We start from the raw sequence: 9278 nt of genomic DNA, 5'->3' as shown, positions 1-9278 counted from the left end.
CTCTAAATATTTCATGGTTGTGCACAGAAGGAACTTTTGGCTCCTAGAGGAAAGAGTCTAGCTCTCTTTAGAAATAGCAAATAATAAGAATGCTGGAAAGGGTGTTTCTGGGGGCTAGGAATAGACAAGGAGGGGCTTTAGGCAGAGAGTAGCATGGGTCCCTAGAGGTCTGAGGCACGCAATTATAACAGAAGCAAAAGAACAGAGAGAGGATGGGGAAGGCCTCTGCCTGTTGTGGAACACACTGGAAGCAGAGCCCAGAGAACCCAAGGACCCTAGACATTTTAGGAGATAGGCCATGCCCAGTGGGGTCCCACTGGAGTCAACCTTGGCTACTCATGATCTTCTTAACTTCACCTTTAGCTTGCTCCTTCTCCCTGCTTAGAGGCTCCAGCAGAGCTCTCCAGGGATGGGCAGCTATTGACTGCCCCATGCCCCACCCTGCCTGATCCCAGCCAGTTTTTCTCTCAGCACCCCAGGTCAGTGGAAGGTAATCAACCAAGAATAGGGAAGACAGCAACAAATGTATTTCGCCATTACTTGCACAATGTATCAACTGACCTGAGGCAATAAATTTGTGTTCAGAAATATACCCAATTTAAAAAATCAACTGTCATCTTTTCAGTTCCATACTACTGATTATATGTGAACTCAGGAGATTGCCAAGGAAGCCAGCACATAAACACACAGAATCTACCAAAGCCAGCATCAGGATTTTTTATTTTTGTCAGTTATTGGGCTTGAACTCTGGGCCTGAGTGCTCTCCCTCAGCTCTTCAGCTCAAGGCTAAGGCTCTACCACTTGAGCCACTGCACCACTTTGGCTTTCTGGTGGTTTACTGGGATGTTACATGGCCTAACCTGCCTGGGGTGTCTTTGAACTGCAATCCTAAGATCTCAGACTCCTGAGTAGCCAGGATTACAGGCATGAGCCACTGGCACTTAGTTACCAGGAAATTTTGTACATAGGCTTGCTAGAACCTTTGCTAATGTCCACTAAAACTGGCAAATGAGGGCCTTTCCTTTATACACGATGGTTTCCTAGGAGACAGGAGGCAGTGTGTTTCCATATATATGTGTGTGTGCATGTATATAAATTTTATGAATTTATAAATTTATAAAAATTTATAACTTTTGTAAATATATAAATTATATATAAAGTATATAAATAAGTCTGTATAAATATGTGTGTATAGATATGTGTGTGTAAAATATAGGGTGTATCTGAAATGCATTTATAATACATATATTTATTATGTAATATATAATATATATGACATATATAAATATATTTTGTATTATTTGTAATATATGTATATTAGACATAATGTATGTAATATATAGTATATCTATAAGCATATATATACGTAAGTAGTTTTTAATATATGTGTATATATTTTGCTGAGTGTTTTCATCCAAATGAAGAAGCTGTTACTGCATTTTATGTGTGCAGCAGCATGATGAGAGCAGTGAATATTTTTCATTTTACAAATCATTGAGAAGCCAAGGAACCTCCCCTATACACACAGAGTAGCAATCCATAGGGCCAGGGTTCAAGCCTGGATGCAGGATCTTCAACTACTATACCACCCTGTCAACCAATGCCAATCTAAGCAAAGGAATGGAAGAAAGAAGGGAGCAGGTGTAAGCGATGCAGCTGGTGCTTGGTTCAGGTATAAATCAAGGTGCAAACTAAATATGACACCCTTTTCTACTCAGCCTCTCTCCTTCTACCAACTCCTCCTTCCTCAGGAATTTAGGTAGTGACTCTTGCGTTCAAACCTGCTCTGGAGCTGGAGCAAGTATCAGGCTTGAAAAAATTCCCAGATAAAGATTGGGAGACTTGACTTTGTTCACCACCCCCCACCATCCCCTTTGCACTTTTTGGCTATTCCCTTTCATACAGGTGGCATGGGAAATTCCCAGCAGCAACGCTAGAAGGAAGTCAAGTCCTTCCAGGCAAACCACCAGTGGTCCTGTATAGCTTTGGAGCCTTTGCCTGGCACAAAGATTAGTTTGAAGATTCCTGAGTCAATTAGCATATCCACATTCTGAGGAGCTTTACATGGAGGAAGCATTTACCATTGTTTAACCTGCCATTTCCTAAAATTATTTGAACACACTCATTCTGTGATTCTTCCTGAATCTGATAGGATTATTCAGCAGAGCCTACATGGAATGCCCTGAGAAACCTACACTTCCATCTCCACAAAGCAATCCAAAGGAATGGCTTTGTTCTGGAGCAGAGAGGCCTTCAGTGTGTAATGGACAAGCCCTACTGAACCAGGCCACCTCAAGAAGGCAGGTGATCTACCAACAAATGTGGTTGGCCCTATATTTAGCAACTGGCTCTGAGAGAGGGCTCCCCATCCTCCCATCCCACCAATCCCTTCTCTTTTTTTTTATATTTTCCAAATGTCTAGTATACAAATGCTCAAGTCAGAACCCACCCATATCCTCCCATCTCTAGACAACTTACAGTGCTCAATATTAAATAAACGGTGCATGAGTAGCATTTATACTGTGTAGGAACTGAGAAAAAGAAAGAAAGGATCCTGATAGATCAAATTAATTCCTTAAGTATTTGTGATTCAAAGTGAGTTGAATTCTTGAATCTAGAACTTGTAAATATAGGAGTGAAATTTTTATCATAATGTTAAAGAAAAATTTATTTTCTATGCATTTGAAACTTATAATGCGAGTGTAAGCTGGGTGCATCTGACAATTATACACACCAGGAAACTGGAACTTGTCAGTCTCATAAGAATTACATGACACTGCAAGAGCAGAAAACCTGAGATTTGCAGAATGAAAAATCTGATTTAAACGAAAATACAGAAATTCAATGTCAAGAAATCTTAATTCTCAAAGATGAGTCTTAAGATTAGTTTTAGAAGACATATGGGAATGCTTAAATAATTCGGAGTACAATATAGATAACAAGCAAATTCAAAGAGCCACCAACAACAACTTGGGACAGCAATCAACAAGACTTAAAAAAATTTGTTGAGTGATTTTTTTCGTTAAAATTCTAAGTCATTCAAGGGAAACAATATATATTCAGTCTGAAAAATACAAAGAAAACTCTTAAAGTGCTACAGAATTCTTTGAAATGTCCAGCTCATCTGAAGGTAGCAAGAAAACTATTTAAGTTCTACAAGGACAGGCATTCTTATTCTAAAGCTAGTGGAAAATTCATAAATATTAAAAGACTGTGAGAGCTAAATCCAGAGACAATTAAAATAGTCATAATCATACTGTAGTTTTAATCACAAAAGAATTAATCTTAAAATGCGAATTTGAATTTCTGAAAATTATTTTCCATTCACATTTTGTTTTTTTACACACTGGCAAGTTTTCCATAACTCTGTGTGTGTGTGTGGGTGTGGGGGGGTATGTGTATGTACAGAGACTTGAACTCAGAAATTCAAGGCCTAAGGTTCTCTATTGTCTTTTTCCCTCAAGGTTGGCACTCTACCCACATCTCCACTTCTGGCTTTTTGCTGGTTAACTGTAGATAAGAGTCTCACAGACTTTCCTGTCCAGGCTGACTGAATCTCCATCCTCAAATCCCAGCCTCCTATATAGCTAGGATGGAAGATATGAGCCACTGGTGCCTGGCCATAATCTCTTTAGGCCCAGACACACTTGAAGTTATTCAGTAAGAATCTTTACCACTGTCACTACTTGTAAATTCTATAACTAAAAATAGATCTTGCTGGACTAATGTTTGAATGTGATTTTTTAATGAATTTCATATTGCTCTTGTCAGTGGTGAAATAGGAACTGAACTTGACTCGATCCTTAGTAATATCCTGAGTCATTTTATCCAACCACTGTGGAGAAACCTACCTATGTAGACTAAACTGAAGTGTACAGTAGTTGTTGTCACTCTAAGCAACCATTTTGGGATCCCACAGTCCTGCTGCTTTTCTCAGTACCTTTCCCTTCACTCTGTGACCTGGATTCGGGTCCCAGGCCCCATCTTCTCACAGATCCCTGGGATCTTTTTACCTTAGTCACTACAAGGGACTTCATACGCCATCCTATAGTGGTAACTGCTGCTGACCGTCCAACGTACCTCAGTAGTTACCCTCAGTTCTGAGGTAGAGGGTTGAGGGTAATTCATGCCTGGAAAATACACAAGCATGTATTTGTGGGTGTTCATCAAGAATCAAAATGAGACTATTGCTTTCAGTAAAATTAACAGCAAAGTCAATACTTACAAGAAATTTTCTGCACTCCCATTCTGTCACCTGATAGAGAACCAAGGTTTGCAGGGCTTCCTCTAACCATCTTGTGCCCTTTGGTCTTCAAGATGCACAAGCAGCCCTCTAGTGCTCCACCGCTGTTTCCCAATAGATGTACCCATTCTCAGGACCCATGACTGGATGTGTCTAATGATGGGTATGCTGCCTGCTAACCCAAGTAGTATATCCCAAAGCTGAAGGTTGTAAGTCTTGATGTAACTTAGTTTCATGTTTCGAAACAGAACAATTAAAAGTGTTCATATTTTGGAAGACAAGGGAATTGAATCTCATGGGACCACAGTAACAGATCGGCTGAGGTTGATTGGAAACCATTTTATATATGTGCTGCAGGTGTGCCTAAAAAATAGCTGGGTTAGCTGAGATAGCAAGGCAAGAAAGGGCAGGGCTCTCATTTAAAAAAACTGGTAATTGTGTGTGTGTGGAGAAGTGGTTCATGCCTGTAATCCAAGCACTCAGGAGGCTGAGATCTGAGGATTGTGGTTCAAAGCCAGCCCAAGCAAGAAAGCCCATAAGACTCTTATCTCCAATTAACAGCCAGAAAACCCCAAGTGGCAATGTGTCCCAAGTGTTTGAATGCTCACTTTGAGCTGGAGAGCTCAGGAACAGTTCCCAGGCCCAGAGTTCAAGCTCCATCACAAAAAAAGCCCAAAACAAAAACAAAAACTAGGAAGGGTGGCAGTATCCCAGGCTCTGGGCCCATAATCCAGGTATACAGGCTATAGTGGGAAAAGGAGATAGACACACTTCAAGCTTCATCCTGGCATATCTTGTTCACTCTAGAGTCTACCTCTACACTCACGGTACATAAGCCTACATCACTACTCCCACAATTCAGTACCCACATAAGGGAGCAAATTTTACCTTGAAAAGATACTTTAGATGACACTGGCCCATGGTCTGCCACACCCCATGTTAATTAGAAGCCCTCAGAATTAAGTCACTGTGGAAGGTAAAGACCTAGTCACAGAGGGGGAGGGTGGCAGAATCCTCAGATTCAGGCCAATAATCACAAGTTAGATAGGCATTAATCCCTGTCCCAAAGTTAGGTTCCCATAGTTCAGGTACTGTGTAAATCTACTTACATGGAACAAGAGCATACAAACGATGGTACCCACATCTGTGCCAACTTGGAAGCGAAAGCAGGGAGTTCCCCAGGTGAAGAAAAACAGTCCATTGTGGATGACTGCACTGTAGCACTTGAAGCACAAGTTGAGAAATACTGCAGCATTCCAGGCTCCAAATCTGAAGCTGTGGGCAACACAGGCCATATCCTGAAAGGGAGGTCTAAAAGAATGTGTCTCTGGACTTATTTTCCTGAGGGCCACAATACAGCACAAAGAGGCCAATGTGTTTTCTCAAACTTGAGTATGTACAGTCACAACCTCATACCTGCAAAACCCTGCCCAGGGATCGGTTCTCACCAATGAGGGATTACTCCCCCTTACCTACAAACTTGGGTATCTGGGATGACACAGGCACCTGGGCCTACCAGGAGGGACCAGAAAGATGGTAGTCCCCATGGTGTAGAACAGGCAAGGGGACACCACTTTGCTGTAGCAGGACAAACACAGGTTGTAGAGGGCAGCCACATTCACAGTTCCACGCCATAGTCCCAGCAACAAAATGCAAGGTCATTTAGAGCAGTCACAGGGCACTCTCCAAGCCCTGGTTTTCCTTCTCTTGGGTCTGATAAAGAACATGACCAGGGCAATCTGTCATCCCATCCATGCCTCGGAGGGAATACGTATATACACCCACACAATCTGTGACCTGCAATTTGGTTCTCACAAGACAACAGCAGGAGGAGAACTACTTAACTTGAAACAGGGGCTTCTGTGGGTGGTTCTGCACCTATGCTAAGTTGCACCAGGAAGAAGACAGATTTGTAAGGTGAAGTAAAACTGTCCACTAGGCATGATCTCCCTGTGGAAGCACATAATCCCAGATAGCTGACACACCAATGAGTAGTTGATACCCTCCAAGCTCCAGCCTGCCATCTCTTGTACCTACTAGAGAGCAACTCTAGCCCAATTACCACCACATCCGTGTACTTGTATATATTCACAGAAACACATCACCTCACTCACAATTCAGTTCCCTCAGGAAGAACGGAAAGAAATAAGTTAGGTCAAAAAAATGGGGCTATCTCAGATGGCACCAGTTCAGGAAGACAGAGTTCCTGGGAGCAAACAAGAAGTGGCCATCAGGCACAAACTCACTGTACCAGGTGAAGAACTAGTTAGGGAGCGTGGCAGCACCCCCAGCTATAGAACAATAATGCAGAGCTACACAGACATTACCTGGGTATGGACATGGGACAGTCTCCAAGCCCTGGCATTCCTTCTCCTGGTCCAATATAGCCCATAACCAGGCCTACCTGGCACTACATAAGTCCCTTCCTCTGAACATGTGTAAACATGCTCACCCCTGTCCCAAGCATTTAACTCAAAACCACATTATATCAATGCCACTGTACCCTGGCCAACACAAATCAGGAAGACAGTGTTCCTGGTTGAGAACAATAAGAGACCCTCGGGCATAAACTCACTGTGGCAGGAAAAGTACTATTTAAAGAGTGTAGTAGAATCTTCAGCTCCAGGCCAAAAATCCTGAGCTACACAGGCATTAACTGGGAACAAGGGGAAGTCTCCAAGCCCTGACCTTCCTTCCCATGGTTCAAAATAACCTATGACCAGGACTATCTGGCACCACATATGTGTACACATACACAAAACTCCTCTCCCAAAATTCATTTTCCACAGTTCAGGTATGGAGAGGAATCCCTTATATGGAACGAGAGCACCCACAGATAATATATGCACCTGGGACAACTAGGACCAGGAAGCAGAGAGTTCCCAATGTGAAGAAAAACAGTCTGTCATTCATCACTGCTCTGTAGCAGGTGAAGCATTGGTTGGGAAGGACAGAATCATTGCAGGCTCCAGGCCCATAACCCAGGGCAATGCAGGCTACCCTCAAAGAGAGGGTAGCCTTCCTTCCCTTGGGGCCATAATATAACAGGGAGTGGCAAAAGTGCATTCCTCAAACTTGGGTGTGCACAGTTACAAGCACATACCCACACAAGCACACTCAAGGATTTCTTCCCAGAAAGGAGGAAGAGTGCTCCCTGACCTCAAAATTGGAGTATCTGGATGACACCAGTACATGAGACTACCAGGAGCAACCAGCAAGATGGCAGTCCACAAAGTGAAGCACAGGTCACTGGGCACCACCTCAAAGCAGTCTCCAAGCCCTTCCTCCTCTTGGGTCCAATGTAGCACCTGCCAGGTCATTCTGGCTCCACCTAAGTGCTTTCCAGTGAATACATGTACACAGATGCACACACAACCACCTCTCACCCATGATTTGTTCCCTTAATGTTACAGTGGAAGGCACCCACTTATGTCAAAACATGGGCATGAGAAATATTGGTTGGAGAGGGCAGTAGTCTATAACTCTGTGCTAAATAGATCATAGTTGGTAGAGAAGGCAAGCAGGGGAGGGGAGAAACTCCAAGATCTGGCCTCCCTTCTCTTGGTCTTATAGAGCACCTCCAGGCATAACTGATATCATGTATATTTGTGCGAATGTGTGTACACAGATGCACAATCCCTCACCCAAGATCAGTTTCTAAGTAGAGATGACATGGCCCACTTACCTGGAAACAGGGTCATGTGGGATGGCATTGTCACCTGAGCACATGAAGACCAGAAAGATGGGAATCCACCAGGTGAAGATGAAGGGGCTTTCGGGCAGGGCTTCCTTGTTGGAGCTGAAGCAGTGGTTGGTGAGTATGGCAGCATCCCCAGCTCTTGTCCCATAATCCCCAGCTAAATAGGCCATAGTCCAGAGAGGAGGTGGGGCAGACTCCAACCCCAGCCTTCTTTCTCTTGGACCTGCTATAGACCATATCCAGCTCAACCTGGTGAGGGAGAAGGTCTGGCAGATGGTATGGGAGACTGGGAAGAGGTGTAGGCTCATTTAATTCAAAACAGGGCTGACCTGGAATGCCTCCCACAGGAGTCATAGAAGAAAACAGAAAAGCAAGGAGTGAAGGTGAGGGGGGCTCACTCATCTCGAATTGGGATCCTCTTAGGATGGCTCCTGCTGCTGGGCACACTGAACAGGAAAGTCATGTGGTGAAGCTGAAGGTCCCGCAGGCCCCCTAGTGGCTGTGGCAGGCATAACACCAGTTGAGAGAGGGATGCAAGGTCTGCAGCTCCATCCCATAAATGCCAGGGGATGGGGAAGGTGGGGCACACTCTGAGCCAGGGTCTCCCACCTCTGCGACCCCCACAACTTGGTCCAGACCAGTCTGGTACCACTAGTGTGTCTTGTGTGTGTGGACACATGCACATCCCCTCACCCATACATGTTTTCCACAGGAGGGGCTGAGCCAGGTGGTGGACATGGGGGCTAGGGCCAGAGGTGGGTGTTGGGGTGGAATAGGGGTAGGCAGGGAGAGGGGGTAAAGACAGGTCGGTTGGGCCCCACTTATCTCGAACCAGGGCTGCCCAGGGATGGCTCCAGAAGCTGGGCCCACACTGACCTGGGTAGTGGAGGTCCCCCATTGTGAAGATGAAGGGGAGAAACCTTAGCTCCAGCCCCTGCAGATGCAGTGGAAGGTGGAATGGTAGACAGGGAAGACTCTGATTCCCTGCTTCCCTTCTCCAATGACTGCATTGCCTTGGTTCAGTCCAATCATATTGCCTACCAATGTGCATGCCCATTCACATCCCCTCACCTATGAGGGCCTGGGTTGGGGGGACTGGGGTGGGTGTGGGAGGCAGGGGAAGCACAGAATGGGAGGTGGAGAAGGGAAGCTTGGGGCCAGGAAGCTTGGGATGTGGAAGCATGGTTTGGGAAAAGCAGGGGACATAATTGGGTGTGGTTGGGGGAAGCATGGGGTGGGGGTGCTGATGGGCAGGACTGTAGGGAGGGAGGGGGACTCAGGAGGGAATCTTAGCAATGGATACAGAGGTAGGAAGAGGGATTCAGTCCACTTAAC

This window comes from Dipodomys merriami, unplaced genomic scaffold (assembly GCF_024711535.1).
Source record: "Dipodomys merriami isolate MVZ:Mamm:240054 unplaced genomic scaffold, mDipMer1.0.p SCAF_345, whole genome shotgun sequence".
Taxonomy (NCBI): domain Eukaryota; kingdom Metazoa; phylum Chordata; class Mammalia; order Rodentia; family Heteromyidae; genus Dipodomys; species Dipodomys merriami.
The sequence above is the reverse complement of the archived record's forward strand: the minus strand, read 5'-3'. Positions refer to the sequence as shown.